Genomic DNA, 17,285 nt, shown 5'->3' with positions numbered 1-17,285 from the left:
AGAAAATCTTTGTCTGTCTTAAAAAGTAGATACATTCCCCCCCACCGCCACCACACCCACCCCACCTGTTAATATAAACCATGCAACTCACTGTGCGTCACTTTGCACCTAGGCTTCCAGGATGCTCACAATGGATTGTGAGCTTTTAACTCCATATTTATAAATTATGGGTGTTTTCTTTCACCTCCGGCTTTCTATTTCTGATCTATATCCTTATTTATCTTGATTTTCAGTTAAAAAATATTGTTAAGTCTTGTTTAATTCATCTTTTATTCAATGAGATGGCATGGGTATTTCTATCTGCATACATTCTTTTTTATATTTTCCATTATGGTTTATCACTGGACATTGAAAATAGTTCCTTTGCTATACATTAGGACCTTGTTTATCTATTCTAAATGTAATAGTTTGCATCTATCAACCCCAGTTCCCAGTCCATCCCTCTCCTTCCTCTCTCCCCTTTGGCAACCCCAAGTCTGGTGTCTCTGAGTCTATTTCTGTTTTGTAGATAGGTACATTTGTGCCATATTTTAGATCCCACATGTAAGCGATATCATATGGCATTTGTCTTTATTTTTCTGACTTCATTTAGGATGATAATCTCTAGTTACATCCGTGTTGCTGCAAATGGCATTATTGCATTCTTTTTATGGCTGAGTAATGTTCCATTGTATACGTACCACATCTTCTTTTATCCATTCATCTGTTGATGGTCATTTAGGTTGTTTCCATATTTTGGCTCCTGTGAGTAGTGCTCCTATGAACAGAGGGATGCATTCATCTTTCTGAATTGTAGTTTTCTCTGGATATTTTTCCAGGAGTGGGATTGCTGGATCATATTGTAATTCTGGTCTTAGTTTTCTGGGGAATCTCCATACTGTTTTCCACAGTGGCTGTACCAACTTACATTCCCAGTAACAGTGTAGGAGGGTTCCCTTTGCTCTACACCCTCACCAGCATTTGTTACTTGTAGACTTTAATGATGGCTTTTCTGACTGGTGTGAATTGTAGTTTTGACTTGCAGTTCTCTAATGATTACTGACGTTGAGCATCTTTTCATGTACCTAACTGGCCATATGTATGTTTTCTTCGGAGAAATGTCTATTAAAAACTTCTGCCCATTTTTTGATTGGGTTGTTTGCTTTTTTGTTGTTAAGTTGTATGAGTTGTTTGTATATTTTAGAGATAAAGCCCTTGTTCTGTCATATCATTTTAAAATATTTTTCTTTCATTTCATAGGTTGTCTTTTTGGTTTTTTTATGGCTTCTTTTGCTGTGCAAAAGTTTGTAACTTTGTAAATAGAGTAGACTTTAAGTGAGAAACTCATTCAAAGAAAATGACAAGCTTTTTAAAATTTTCTACTGTGGGTAAAACAAAGGCCAAATAATAGTTCTTATAGCAAAGCTGGGCACATAGTAGGGCCTTAAAATTCTGAATGAATGAATGAATATAAGAATTTATTGGAAATCTGCTAATTACTAGAATGCTTTGTTACTGTAGAATTGAAGGATTCCTTTCACTGGCCTAAATCACAAACATTTATCAAGTGTTTTGTTTGCTTGTTTGTTTGTTTTTTAGTTCAATGTCATCTTAAATTAAAAAGATTCATTTTTTTGTCCAAAAAGAGAATTAACCTGATGATCTCTCAGTGGTGCTGTCAACTGTAACATTTCATTATTTCTATGATTTTAGAACGCTACCAGTTGTTTGGTTTTATATTTTATAGCCAGTCCCAGAGCACCTAGCCTGGCAGTAGAGTAATTTAGACCTTAACCTACATCAATGCCATGAGCTTCTGCAGATTGGGGTTTTGTTGTTCTTCTATGTTTAGAATCATGTAAAACAAAACAAAATCATTCTTGATCGAGTGATTTTTTTTTTTTTTTTAAAGGGGCTGCCTGTGTTTCAGGTATTGGACTACATAGTCACTCTCTAAAAGTCATATCCATCAGCTCTCATCAAGTTCTCCAGTGCAAAAACCCTGTCCTCCCTAAAAATGGCAAAAAATTTTTTTTCTTGATGGGTGAAGTAGTATGAGATCAAGAAAGTTTTCACCCTTGGTAAAGCCTATAAAGTTTCGGTCTTGAAGAGTACTTTTAAACACGTTTCTGATGGATTCAGTTGTTTTGCTATTATTGTAAAATTTACTTGCTCCTCTGGTAGAACCAGTCAGTATTAGCTAGTTCATAACACCTTTGAAGTATTTATACAATACAGTGATTTATTATTGAGTTAGGTGACTTACTTTTCTCCATAAGGAAAAGATGGAAGAAACAAGATTGACCAAGTAAATGCTAATATTCAGAATGTGATTTAGAGTACAGGGCTCAGACTGGTTTTCCCATTACACTGAAGGATTAAATAGATGTGTAGAAACACTGTTGGTTCATCATTACTAATACACACATGCCAGGACATATGGGCAGGTAGAAGGATTGAAAAGCAACTGCCTTAGCTGTAGATTCCAGGGAGTTTAGAGGCTTAAATCACAGAGGCTTGACATCAGGCAAATGGAGTTTCTGAGGCTGAACAGTAATTTGGAACCCAAGGCATTTGAGAATGCCAGTTATTAAGAAAAATTCTTTTCTTAAGTTTGTTATGGAAAAGCAACCTCTACAAATGTGGTTATCCTAGTACTAGTCTTCCACAGTTTGAGCTCTGTTCCTTTTTCATTTGAAATAAACATTGCGACCAGCATAGTTACACCTCTCACCCTACTTTGTGACAGGATGGGGAAAATTTATAATGGAGATTCTTGGAGAAAAGAATATCTCAAATCTGTTAAAAGACAGGTTGGATTCAGCTTTGAATTGGATGATATCGTGTCTATTCAAGGACTGGGGCCACTTGTGTTTATTGTTTTAGTGGGAAAAGGTGACTTGACCCTAATTCAACTTTCTTTACTCTTAAGTGAAAAAATAGGAGATTTTGATTGATCATGTAGCAAACATTGAAATTTGAAGATGCAGTGAATGAAAGGAAGGCTTCCTCTTGATAGTGATGTGACAGGAGAATCACAACATTCATAAACACACAGACACAGTGTTTAGATCTTGTTGGTCAAGTACAAAGACTGTAAGACAGGAGAAGGCAGCGGCTACATGGTTTATTTGGTGTCTCTAGTACTATTGTTTAGTGTTTTCATGTTCTATCGCTACAATTAGATTGCAAACCCCTTAAAATCAGGAACCAGATACTTGCTTTTGTTTCCCCCAATGAAAGTAACATAGTATCTTGCATTCTAATGTGAAATATCCTGATATAAGGAAGAAAATCTTTGACTTAAAGGAAAGGGCATCTGAGGGAAAGTACTTCAACATTTGTAAAATCAGAGGATTAGACTAAAGAAGTATAGGTGGGAGAAATAAGCATGTGATAGAGTGAAAAATCCACAGGTTCCTATTGTATCAAATTCAAGTTTGAATTAAAAATTGTTTTGGTCATCTATTTATTTTTAATTAAAGGACAATTTCTTTAGAGCAGTGTACTGCTGCTGCTGCTAAGTCACTTCAGTCGTGTCCGACTCTGTGTGACCCCATAGATGGCAGCCCACCAGGCTCCCCCGTCCCTGGGATTCTCCAGGCAAGAACACTGGAGGTTGCCATTTCCTTCTCCAATGCATGAAAGTGAAAAGTGAAAGCGATGTCGCTCAGTCGTGTCTGACTCTTTAGCGACCCCATGGACTGCAGCCCACCAGGCTCCTCCATCCACTGCTGCTGCTGCTGCTGCTAAGTCGCTTCAGTCGGGTCCGACTCTGTGTGACCCCATAGACGGCAGCCCACCAGGCCCCGCCATCCCTGGGATTCTCCAGGCAAGAACACTGGAGTGGGTTGCCATTTCCTTCTCTAATGCGTGAAAGTGAATAGTGAAAGTGAAGTCGCTCAGTCGTGTCCGACACTTATCGACCCCATGGACTGCAGCCTACCAGGCTCCTCCGTCCATGGATTTTCCAGGCAAGAGTACTGGAATGGGCTGCCATTGCCTTCTCCACCTCCGTCCACTAGTTTCTATCAAACATCAAAATGAGTCAGCCATAGGCTTACCCATGTCCTCTCGCATTTGAACATCCCTCCTGCCTCCCTCCCCATCCCACCCCTCTAGGTTATTACTGAGCCCTGATTTGAGTTCCTGCATCATACAGCAAATTCCCATTGGCTATCTGTTTTACATATGGAAATTTATGCTTCCATGCTACTCTCTCCATATCCCACCCTCTCCTTCCTCCCCTGCAGCCATGTGCATAAGTCTGTTCTCTATGTTTCTGTCTCCACTGCTTCTCTGTAAATAGGTTCATCAGTACCATGTTTCTAGATTCCATATATATGCATCAGTATACAAGATTTATTTTTCTCTTTCTGACTTACTTCACTTTGTATAATGGGCTCTAGGTTCATCCACCTCCTCAGGACTGACTCAAATATGTTGCTTTTTATAGCTGAATAATATTCCATTGTATATATATGTACCACAGCTTCTTTATGCATTCGTCTATTGATGGACATCTAGGTGCTTCCATGTCCTAGCTATTGTAAACAGTGCTGCAATGCACATTGGGGTACATGTATCTTTTTCAGTTTTGGTTTCCTCTGGGTATATGCCTATGGGATTGCTGGGTCATATGGTGGTTTTGGACTTCCCTGGTGGCTCAGACGGTAAAGCATCTGTCTACAATGCGGGAGACCTGGGTTCCATCCCTGGGTCGGGAAGATCTGCTGGAGAAGGAAATGGCAATCCACTCCAGTACTATTGCCTGGAAAATCCCATGGACAGAGGAGCCTGGTAGGCTACAGTCCATGGGATCACAAAGAGTTGGACATGACTGAGCGACTTCACTTTCCTTTCACTTTCCTATGGTGGTTTTATTCCTAGTTTTTTAACAAATCTCTGTACTGTTCTCCATAGTGGCTATGGCAATTTATCTTCCCACCAACAGTGCAAGAGGGTTCCTTTTTCTCTACACCCTCTCCAGCATTTACTGTTTGTAGGTTTTCTGATGATGGCCATTCTGACCAGTAAGAGGTGATATCACACTGTAGTTTTGATTTGCATTTCTCTAATAATGACATTGAGTATCTTTTCATGTGTTTGTTAGTTATCTGTATGTCTTCTGTGGAGAAATATCTGTTTAGCTCTTTTGCCCACTTTTTGATTGGGTTGTTTGTTTTTCTGGTATTGATTTGTATGAGCTATTTGTGTATTTTTGAAATTAATCCTTTGTTAGTTGTTTCATTTGTTATTATTTTCTCCCATTCTGAGGGTTGTCTTTTCACCTTATTTATAGATTCCTTTGCTGTGCAAAAGCTTGTACATTTAATTAGGTCCCACTTGTTAATTTTTGTTTTTATATCCATTACTCTAGGAGGTAGATCATAGAGGATCTTGCTGTGATTTATGTCGTAGAGTGTTCTGCCTATGTTTTCCTCTATGAGTTTTACAGTTTCTGGTCTTACATTTAGGTCTTTAATTCATTGAGTTTATCTTTGTGTATGCTTTCTATTTTTTATTTATAAAACTTATTTCGTCAGTGAGATCACAAATTCTGCTATCTAGTTCTGTCAATCTTCTTCCTTACTTTTTTTCTAGGTTTCATTCATTTTCTTCATTATTCAAGATATTTCTTAATTGCCTAGGTACATTATTAGTGTTAGTACATATTTGCATATCTTTAGCAAATAATGTTTAAGTGCTCATTGTGTATTATGTATAGTCCCTGACTTTATGCATCTAAATTAGACATTAGTGGTACATGCCAAGAAGATGTTATAAAGATAAAAAATTAAAACATACACATATCAGATTATATATATTTTCAGACATGGTGGGAAGTAATTTAGACTGAGGTTTTCTTAGGGAATTTACAAGGCAGAATCAATCACGTCGAAGAATAAAAATTGGAAAATGACTGATTCAAAAGGAATGGTATTAGAAATGTAATTATTTGATTTACGGAGGAGAAGACTAACACATAATTCAGAAAAGTCCTGGTGATTTTTTTCTTTCATATCGTTTTCTCTTAAAGCAATATTTGTACCCAGCCTAAAAAGGCAAATAATAATTACTATAAAACAGCAGTTCCCTGCTTAACGTCCTGGTGTCTTGATACCTGATCAGCAAAGAATCCACTTTTGTTTTTTCCCTGTTTCTTTTGATATTTAGTAGCATCTCACGTTCAAGTCTAGGTTAAAAACTATTTTTTTAATTCAGGAAACTTGTGTTTTCAACCATACTGCTAGCTCCTGGGGTAAAAGGATCTTCTCTTTCATGGTGTTTATAGTACCATGCCAGGCACAAACAAGATAGCTATTGTTTGCTACTTGATCAAATTTGGCAACCTTTCCTGGTGTTTCTCAGAATTCATAAGTGTCAGTGAGCATCCATTGTCTCTGTAAACAGCTGAGGATATTTAGTTTCAGAAGGCATAATGATGGAGTGGAAAGATTTGGAACTGAACTTGAGAAGTTGTTTTTGCCACTCCGGGCTTTTAGTTCCCATCTGTAAAATAGGATTATCAGCTTCTGCTTTCTTTCAGATACAAAAGGGAATCAAAGGAGATTTACATATGCACCTATAAAATGCTCCATAAATTAAGCTGTCATTCTTATACTGTCTGATAGTGTATCCTGTGATGATGGAAATGTATATCTGTGTCATCCAATATGGCAGCCACAAACCACTAGCCACATCTGGTTATTTGGCACTTGAAATGCAACTTGTGTGGCTGAAACTGAATTTTAATTGTGTGTACCTTTAATTAATTTCAGTTTCCATAACTGTTTTGAACAGTGCGTGTCTAGTCTGCTGCTGCTGCTGCTAAGTCGCTTCAGTCGTGTCCGACTCTGTGTGACCTCATAGACAGCAGCCCATTAGGCTCCTCTGTCCCTGGGATTCTCCAGGTAAGAATACTGGAGTGGGTTGCCATTTCCTTCTCCAATGCATGAAAGTAAAAAGTGAAAGTGAAGTCGCTCAGTCCTGTCCAACTCTTAGCGACCCCATGGACTGCAGCCTACCAGGCTCCTCCGTCCATGGATTTTCCAGGCAAGAGTACTGGAGTGGGATGCCATTGCCTTCTCTGCATGTCTCGTCTACCTTTCTGATTTTACCAATTAGGTAATGAAGCTCAAAGAGATTATATTGCTATGTGAAGGTCACATGACTGGTATCTGGAAGAGATAAAAACGGAGCTCATAAGTGATTTTTTTTTTTAGTGTAGTAAGTTTATAATTACTGTTGAATGATCAGCATAACCTTTCCATTTACATTATTGTATTTCTGAATAATCAAAGGAGAGTCATTTGTAAAAATTAGGGTAGGAAAATCAAGCTGAGAGCAAGTTCCTTTGTACCAAGATCAAATGTTTCCACTTAGATTGAATGGGGCTTAGTGACTGGATATAGTCTAAGTGTGAAGCAGATAACATTTTAGGGACACATGGATTGACTTATAATTTTAGGGACACATGGATTGACTTATAATTTAGGTGAGAACTTATTTGTATTTTATTTTTGATGCTAAGTGAAAGATAAAAGGACTCTTAGACTTCATTAAATTTATCTAATTGTACATGAGGGCATCTTGACCCCAAGAAGAATTAAGACAAGTTAACATCTATATTCCTGCTATTGAATGCCTAGTTCAATGTCACTTTCACAGATCTAATATCTGGGTTTTGTTTGTTTGTTTTTTTTTGGGGATAACATTTGCTGTGCCATTTCATTATAAAAGCAAGTGTTTCATTGTAGAAAATGTATAAAAACATTTTTACAAAAGAGGAAGATAAGAATCACTTCTATTTCTTTTACCTCCAGATACACACTTGGTAGATTTTTTTTTTCCCCTGATTCTTTTATATATAAGATAGTTTTTGAAGTAAAGTTGAGATTATTGCTTGGTAATCTGATTTTTTTTTTCACTTACCAAGAACATTTTCTCAGGGACAGATTTAGTTTTAAATTCTAGAACTAGTTTACTGAGCCAGAGGACATTGAACAGGTCCCTTGACTTTTATATGCCTAGTGCTCACAGCTTCCTATTAGTAACACTAACACCTACTTCCCTGGGTTTTGTAAGGATTAAATGAAATTGTGTAAGTTGAGTTTCTGGCACTATTTTCTCTTTTTAATCTAATGTTTATATTTTAGCTAAAGTGACTTGACTGATCCAAGCAGGATTTCTCAGTCAGAAAAGTATATGAGGGTCACCTCAACTAGACAGCTGCACATGGATCGAAGCCAAAATGAGAGCCCGGATGGGGGTCTCCACGTGAGATACAGATGAAAGAGGAGAGAGTTGAGAAAAACAAAACAAGCAGACCAGCACTGAGAATAGGAAAAAGGTCAGCTTCTAATCCTTTTCGCTAGTCCCGTGTCTCTACCACATCATTGCGCAACTCTGAACCTTCAGTTTGTGAAATGAACTAGGAGTCCTGTCTCTGCCATCATTGTCTGGGTAACCATGTGTAAGTCTCATTCTCTCCAGTAATGTTTCATCATCTGAAGAAAGAGGGGTTTATGCTAGAGGGTCTCATAGTGTATTTTTACATATTCAAATACCTTATGTCCTATGATTCCAGCTGGCTTGCTAATTCCCTCCTAGGACTTCTTGCAACTACCCTGGGTCACCTCTTTTCACCTCCAGTCCAAGGTTCTCCCTAGAATCTGCCTGTGTGCATGTGGTTAGTCACCAGTCAAGTCCACCTCTTTGTGACCCCATGGGCCTTAGCCTGCCAGGCTCCTCTGCCCTTGGAATTCTCCAGATGAGAATACTGGAGTAGATAGCCATTTTCCAACCCAGGAATCGAACCCAGGTCTCCCGCACTGCAGGCAGATTTTTACCATCTGAGCCACTAAGGAGAACTAGAGGCACTCAAAGTGAGGTGCAGGTTGACAAGTACAGTGGATTAACTGTATCGTTCTGATCATCTCCAAGGAATACACAAAATATGACAAATACACTTTACAAAAAGTATGTCGTTTCTGCAAGAAAAAAGTAAAAGCCAACTCATGTTTCTTCATTGTTCGCTATCTGCCAGGCATGCTCTTCTTAAAAATCCTTTCAGATCATTATTATTGTCCCCATTTTATAGGTAAGAAAACTTAACCACTTTACCAAGGTGGCACAAGTATTGATTTACATTATTCCACTTTGATTTAAACAGTCTACTCCAGTGCTCTCAATAATGAGAATACAACAGCTTCTCTATAATTGATCAATACAAGAGAAATCATTTGGAAAAACATAGCTGGAGTCCTGCATGAACACAATGGTTGGTAGTTTTGGAAGAAGTAAAGACTAACTAGCATGTGCTTTTGCCCCCTTAATGATTAGTTACATTATGTAACCAGTGACTACCCACAGGGCATGGGACAATGCAAGTATCCAGTATAGGGTGGATGGATGAATAATTAACTGAATTAATAAATAAAAAAGACACAACTTGCCTTTCCTACCTCAATCAGAAGCAGAGGATTTGAGATATTATTCTGCATGTTCAGCATGAGAATAAAGCTTCCTTTCTATTGAGTCTGTATGGAAATGCAAACAGGTGTTAGAAAGCTAATGTTACATTTCCACAAAATCCATTTAAATAAACATGTCTCAGCTTGCCATAGTTCTTTGAACCCGGAATGTAACATGACAACAGTCAAAAAGCATAGAGGGAATTTTACTGGGAGCTCAATGAAAAGCAATTTGCATGGGGATCTACATATCAGCAAATTTTCTTGCAGAGAGGATGATTTGGTGACCATAAGCCAAATTTTAAACCAGATACAAACCAAGGAATCATAGAGATTAGAGTCCCTCAACTGTCCAGAAGTCTATTAAATGGTCACATTCATTTACCAAAAGAACCTCTAGTAAAACCCTGCTTTATTCAAATTGTCATCTCTAAGAAAGTAGCCTTTTAGTAATGAAGGATACAATTCTTCCATTTGAACAGTATATTGGTGATGCAGAAGAGTCAGTTTAAGAATTTTCCCTCTTCAAAGTTTGATTGTAAAAATGCAATTCTAAGTCTTAGAATCCCCTGCTTTTCAGAAAACAAATATGAAAAAATAAAAAGATAGGCTTGAATCCGTGAGGGAGAACTCTTTCTCTGATACAACACTTCTTATCTCCCTTTGTCAGCTGCGTTTGTACCAGCCTCCCTAGTGAGATGCTGTGAGCTCCTGGACAGTAAACATCTCATCTATCCCATCTTCTCTCAGTACCTCACACACAGCTTTTCATACAGCAAGAGCTTTTCATACAGCAAGAGCTCAAAAAAAAAAAAAAAAAAAAAAAAGGTTGGATTAATTTGAATCAGTTCCAGAAGTCTTTACATGTAAAAGCTATTTATGAATGTTCCTTATGACTTGAAAATGGAGAGGCTATAACTTAAACCCATGTACCATTAGAGAGTGAACCCCCTAATTAGCTCAAAAAAGTGGACACCAAATATGGACAAAGAGGCAGAGAAAGACTAATAAAATACTGAATAGGACTGTCCTAACTGCAACAACATTACTTTGCCAACAAAGTTTCGTCTAGTCAAGGCTATGGTTTTTCCTGTGGTCATGTATGGATGTGAGAGTTGGACTGTAAAGAAAGCTGAACACCAAAGAGTTGATGCTTTTGAACTGTGGTGTTGGAGAAGACTCTTGAGAGTCCCTTGGACTGCAAGGACGTCCAACCAGTCTATCCTAAAAGAGATCAGTCCTGGGTGTTCATTCGACAGACTGATGCTGAAGCTGAAACTCCAATACTTTGGCCACCTGATGTGAAGAGTTGACTCATTGGAAAAGACCCTGATGCTGGGAGGGATTGGGGGCAGGAGGAGAAGGGGACGACAGAGGATGAGATGGCTGGATGGCATCACCGACTTGATGGACATGAGTTTGGGTAGACTCCAGGAGTTGGTGATGGACAGGGAGACCTGACGTGCTGTGATTCATGGGGTCGCAAAGAGTCAGACACGACTGAGCGATTGAACTGAACTGAACTGAATTGCAACAATACAACATTGTTCCTGTGGAGGCTGCCAACTATGACTGCATTTGGTCAGAGAGGAACAGGTTGAAATACATATATTAGTTGGTATTGGGGAGCCATGTTGTTTGATGAGAACGATTAACCTAGCATCCACGACTATAGGTATATGGAAAAATAAGTAGTTGATAAGCTGAAGTCAGTCAAACAACAGGCCCCCCGTTCCTGCCAGTATCTGTAGGTGGCCTCTTAAAAACTTGGAGTGGAATAGATGAGGCAAAGATTTAGTCTGTCTCAGACTGGGCAGTTTCTCAGCCTTAGTGTATTCTTGGCCACTCTTTCTATGTTGGTGACCTCGGCTGCACTCCACAGCACCTGTTAAACAAGATGGACCTGAACCTTCTTAGCACATGAGCATGATACCACAGAACTCAGTTCTTGCCCTTGTGTTTCTCTGGGCACTTTCCACCTAGTATTTTTTCTTGAATCCCCCATGCATTTTGTCTCATAACAGTGATGAAAAAGAGTAGAGAAAGATGCCACCAGGGGACTTGGTACTTGTGAGATAGGAAAGATGAGTCAGAAGTGCTAAAAAAGATGTCTCCATGAACTGTCCTGATCCTTTTCTCAGATACCACAGTTCCGACCCATTCCCTAATGACTGATACTGAGAATTCTCCAGTAAAAACTAGCTGAGAATGCTGTCTTCATGTATAACTCCTTCAACATTTACAATCAAATTATATCCTTAGCTGTTTGTCTCATTTAAGAGGACAATATCTTTCCTCATTCCCAAAACTAACATCTTCACCTAAAGATCTCCTCTGTTCCAGTCTCTTTAAGAACTTGAATCATCAGTCGTTTCCACTCTTGTCTGAGATGTCTCCCTCTCTATTGATTTTTTTCCTTTTATTAAGTGAACTGCTTAAGTCTTTCACACTTTTAGAAACAAACCAATCAGCTTCCACTAACCTGTAGACCTCTTTATAACTACAACTATAAACTTTTATTTATATAGATACAATGGTCTGAATTCACTGACTCCATTTTGGACTTGCTAGTCTTTCCTCAATCTGTGATACTATGATGCTTAGGATTAAGTTTAGGGAGGTGTCCAATTCCAAATATTAATTAAGACATTAAATTTCACTCAAATAGCAGTTATTTCCTCTTCCCAAGCTAGGGGTTTTGGCAAGCCACAAGACAGAAAAAAGGGGGCTTGGTCCTTTTTTTTACTCTATGACTCCCCTTCTTCTCCTTCATCTAGTATCATCATTCTAGTACCAGCAGAGCTAGAACAAGAGAAGGAAGATAATGAAGGCAGAATATTTTTGCTTGGTGGTGGGCCAGCCAAGAGAGCTTTACATTCACTGTCCTGACAAATGTTTAAAATTCTGACCTCTCCAAACTCACCTTTCACATGTATCCTATGCTCCAATCATCTCTTCTGTATATTTTTGATTCTTCACAGGTCTTACTGGAAATGTCAATTGCAATTTCTAGGTGATAGATCTTCCTTTTATCCTCCTTCATCCCCTTGTATTTTTCTCTCTTTTAAAATTGGAATTTAGTTGCTTTACAGTGTTGTGTTAGCTTCTGCTGTATAGGAATCATCCACACACATACATTCATCTGCTCTTTGTCACCACAGAACATTGAGGGGAGTTCCCTGTGCTATGTAGTGGGTTCTCATTAGTGATGTTCCATTGTATGTATGTACCACATCTTCTTTATGTATTCCTCTGCTGATGGACATTTAGGCTGCTTCCATATCCTGGCTATTGTGAATAGCGCTCCTGTGAACATTGGGGTGCATGTGTCTTTTGTATTAATAATCATAGTTTTCTCCAGGTCCCTTGAATTTTTAGAGAACTACTCCACACACAGATGTTCTCTTTTGAAGGTTCAGTTGTCTCTTCAATTGACCCCCTTGGGCAGGATTTCAGCAGGATAGTTTTATTTCTTCCACAGGACCCCATGTGCTCCAAGGAGAATCCTTATGCTTTCTATACCTAAAATCTCTGGATCATGGGCCAAGCCCTATGCAACAGCCTGGGGGATGTTGTGGTAAAAGGTATTGCTTTCAATAAACCTCCTATTTTTTGAATATATTTTTCATCATTTATCCTGGGAATAACAGACTGGGAGCACATAAAGAATATGGCTTTGAAAAAGGCCTTCACAACAAGGCATTGCCTTCTGACCTTTCTAAACTCACCTTGCACATATATCCTACGCTCCAATAGGTACTTCCCAAATTACAGAATAGTCAGACCTCGTGTCTTTGTTTATGTGTGCTTCCTGCCCTGACATCCTGTCTTCATTTGGTTCATGCCTACACATACCTTCAAACTCGTCTCCCCTAGTATCCTTAGCCTGACCACTCCCACCCCGCTCTATACCCCAGCATGCCCAGCTTTAACTCTTCAGTACTGTTTGATAGGCTATGGCATTTGCTGTGCTGTAGAGTTTAGTGGTTACCGTGGAATCAGACCTGTGCTTACTCTGACTCTGCCACCTGCTACTGTGTGACCCTGAGCTATTTGCAGAACCTCCTGAAACTTCATTTCCTGGAAGAAATGAGTGATAATGCATATATATCTCATCAGGTCATTAAGAGGGTTAAATAAAATAATGCATGTAAAGCATTTAAAGCAGTGCTTAGGATATTTAAGCTTTCATTAAATGTTCCTTGATATTAATCATAGCATGTATGGGGCTTTTCACAGTACCAAACTCAATAAAGAAGCAAAGAGGTATACTTTTTCCCCTCAAATTCTCAAAGCATTCACAGCCCTGGATTTTATTCCATTAAAGAATTAAATTTTTGTGAGGAGGGCTTGGAAGCTGTCCTAAACCAAAGTACAACGGGACACAGTCATTCCGCAGAGCCAAGGAACTGCTTCCTGGCTGGGGTCCACGCCCTCCTCACTCCACCAGGCCTCTCAGCCACAAGCACATGAAGGGCAACTGTGACTCCGGCAAGAGGCAACCCCCTTCCAGGCCTAGAACTTTCTCCCCTTAGAGGAGAAAATGGCAAATAAATAAATAAAATCTGTATAAATTTAAATAATTGGAAGGCAGCTTGACTGAAAAAGACACTTTTCTTTTTCACCACAAATGTCACCATCTGGACTTTTCCTTTTTTAATTTCTTTGGGACCTGACAAGTCACTGGGCTGATATAATCACACCCAGTCAAAAATGACAGACACATCTCTGCGAGTTAGGGTGGGCAGAGTTCCAGGGTGGCCGGGGAGGACCCAGAAACCAGTGCGAGAGTGGCTTCAACAGCCCTCTGACTGGCTCGCCTTCCCCCATAACACAAGAGCTTCTGAGGTGTGATCAGCTTAAAATACACACCATGCTCATATACACACACGTGTGCGCACACACACACATGCATTTGTGGATGTGTGCATGCTTACAAGATGGCATTCAATTAACCTGCTAGTTAACTCATTTTTCATTTTTTCAGTCAAAAAATATAAATAAATAAAACTAAAGGGCAAGAAAGGCCAGTCAGCAGACTGTGCTGCTATTAATAAACTACATGTGGCCACCCTGTTTCTGTGCTTGCCTTCTTTTCTCCCCAACGGTCCTTTATCCAGCAAAGCAGGAATATTCTAAGGGAACCAGCAAAGTAATCCAGGTTTCTTTATTGGTCAATTCGGCACCTTCACGTGGCCACAAGTCCACAGATGGACTCACAGCTGTCATGTGCAAATACTCCCATTCACAAAACCAGCTTATTTAATATTTTATTTTTGCAATTTCTATGTCATTCTGGTTATGATTGTCTGAAAAAACAACACCTTCCCTGTAGATCTTCTGGATAGTATTTTTTCAAAACAAGGGAAAATACCATTTTGCAAATTTTATTGTATGGCAATTTACAGTATTTCTGTCTATATTTGCCTATTGCTTATTTTATTTGGATAGGACTTTGTGTGTATACACACATATATACATTCACATATATGTAAACACACATATTCATTTGCCAGATTTTTGCCATGTTCTATGTACATACAGTGAGCTGATGTTAGTAGGGCAAGGTCTACTAACAGTGCTTTTCTACAATGAATGTGGCTGTGAATCACCTTAGGAGATTGTCTAAATACAGATTCTCATTCAGTAATCTGCATTTCCATATTGCCAGTCCAGGCGCCACACTTCAAGTAGCAAAGAGTCAGGGACATTAGACATAGTTTTATATGAGAAATTTGTGAGTCCCTCTCAGCAATTCCCTCAGCTTCACACCCCACATCCAGTAATTAATCAGAATAATCACTTCTTAGATACCTCCAAAGTTCACCTTTCATTTCCATCCTCACTGCCACTAGCCTGGTCCATCTGCATCACAAACTCTTGTCCACCAGATACAGTAATCACCTCCTTGTGGCCTTCTCATCTCCTCTCGTCTCTCTAGCTGTATTTAACACTTCCACCAGAGAGATATATTTAACATGTACCTCAGATCTTGGATGGCTCTGACTTACAACTCTTAGATGGCCTCCTGTTGTTCTTAGGGTAACAGCCAGAATTCTCAATATGTCCTGTAAAGCCCATGGTGGTCCAGCTGACTTCTGCCTCCATCAGTTCAGTTCAGTTGCTCAGTCATGTCCGACTCTGTGACCCTATGGACTGCAGCACGCCAGGCTTCCTTCTCCATCACCAACTCCTAGAGCTTGCTCAAACTCATGCCCATCGAGTCAGTGATGCCATCCAGCCATTTCATCCTCTATCATCTCCCTACCCCCCTTGCCTTCAATCTTTCCCAGCATCTAGATGTTTTCCAATGAGTCAGTTCTTCGCATCATGTGGCCAGATATTGGAGCCTCAACATCAGTCTTTCCAATGAATATTCAGGGCTGATTTCCTTTAGGATGGACTGGTTTGATCTCCTTGCAGCCAAGGGACTCTCAAGAGTCTTCTCCAGCACCACAGTTCAAAAGCATCAATTCTTTGGCACTCAGCTTTCTTTATGGTCCAACTCTCACATCCATACATGACTACTGGAAAAGCCATAGCTTTGACTAGATGGACTTTTGTCAGTAAAGTAATGTCTCTAGTTTTTAATATGCTGTCTACATTTGTCATAGCTTTTCTTCCAAGAAGCAATTGTCTTTTAATCTTATGGCTGCGGTCACTATCTGCAGAGATTTTGGAGCCCAAGAAAATAAAGTCTCTCACTGTTTCCATTGTTTCCCCATCTATTTGCCATGAAGTGATGGGACCGGATGCCATGATCCTAGACTTTTGAACATTGAGTTTTAAGCCAGCTTTTCCACTTTCCTCTTTCACTTTCATCAAGAAGCTCTTTAGTTCCTCTTCACTTTCTGTCGTAAGGGTGGTGGTGTCATCTGCATGTCTGAGGTTATTGATATTTTTCCTGGCAATTGTGATTCCAGCTTGTGCTTCATCTAACCCGGGATTTTGCATGATGTACTCTGCAGAGAAGTTAAATAAGCAGGGTGACAATATACACCCTGTCTCCACAGCATCATCGTCTACCAGGCTCCCCCTCCATCACCATACTTCATCCACTCTGTCTTTCTCTTGGCTTCCAATATGTAAGACATCTTCCTCATGCAGGGACTTCAGACTTGACTTTTATAGAAGCTGCCTGAAACTTTTTCTTCTTCTTTTCTTCACTGCTCACCCACTCCGTTCCTGTCAGCTACTCCCAGATCTCTATGTCAATTCACCCTTTGGTTCTCAGCTCAGATTTAGGCTATCCACCTAGGTTTCCATTCCTGGACAGATGCTATCAAAGCATTCTGTACTTTGTTCTCAGGGCACTTTTTAATGAATCATTTACATAGTTATTTGCTTAGTGTAAGCTCTGTTACACTATTAGGGGCTTTCCTGATAGCTCAGTTGGTAAAGAATCTGCCTGCAATGCAGGAGACCCCGGGTTGATTCCTGGGTCAGGAAGATCTGCTGGAGAAGGGATAGACTACCCACTCCAGTATTCTTGGGCTTCCCTTGTGGCTCAGCTGGTAAAGAGTCCACCTGCAATGTGGGAGACCTGGGTTTGATCCCTGGGTTGGGAAGATTCCCTGGAGAAGGGAAAGGCTACCCACTCCAGTATTCTGGCCTGGAGAATTCCATGGATTATATAGTCCATGGGGTCACAAAGAGTTGGACACAACTGAGTGACTTTCACTCACTTTCAAGCTCCTTTAGGGAAGAGGCCAGGTCTGCCTCACCCATCGTTGAACCACTAGCACATACAGAATCTTGGTAAATATTGCCAGTAATGAAGGAAAACAGAAACGAGCTGGTGATGAGGACTATTCCACAGCTACAGTGAGA

The sequence above is a fragment of the Bos indicus x Bos taurus genome, chromosome 8, assembly GCF_003369695.1.
Source record: "Bos indicus x Bos taurus breed Angus x Brahman F1 hybrid chromosome 8, Bos_hybrid_MaternalHap_v2.0, whole genome shotgun sequence".
Lineage (NCBI taxonomy): Eukaryota > Metazoa > Chordata > Mammalia > Artiodactyla > Bovidae > Bos > Bos indicus x Bos taurus.
The sequence above is the reverse complement of the archived record's forward strand: the minus strand, read 5'-3'. Positions refer to the sequence as shown.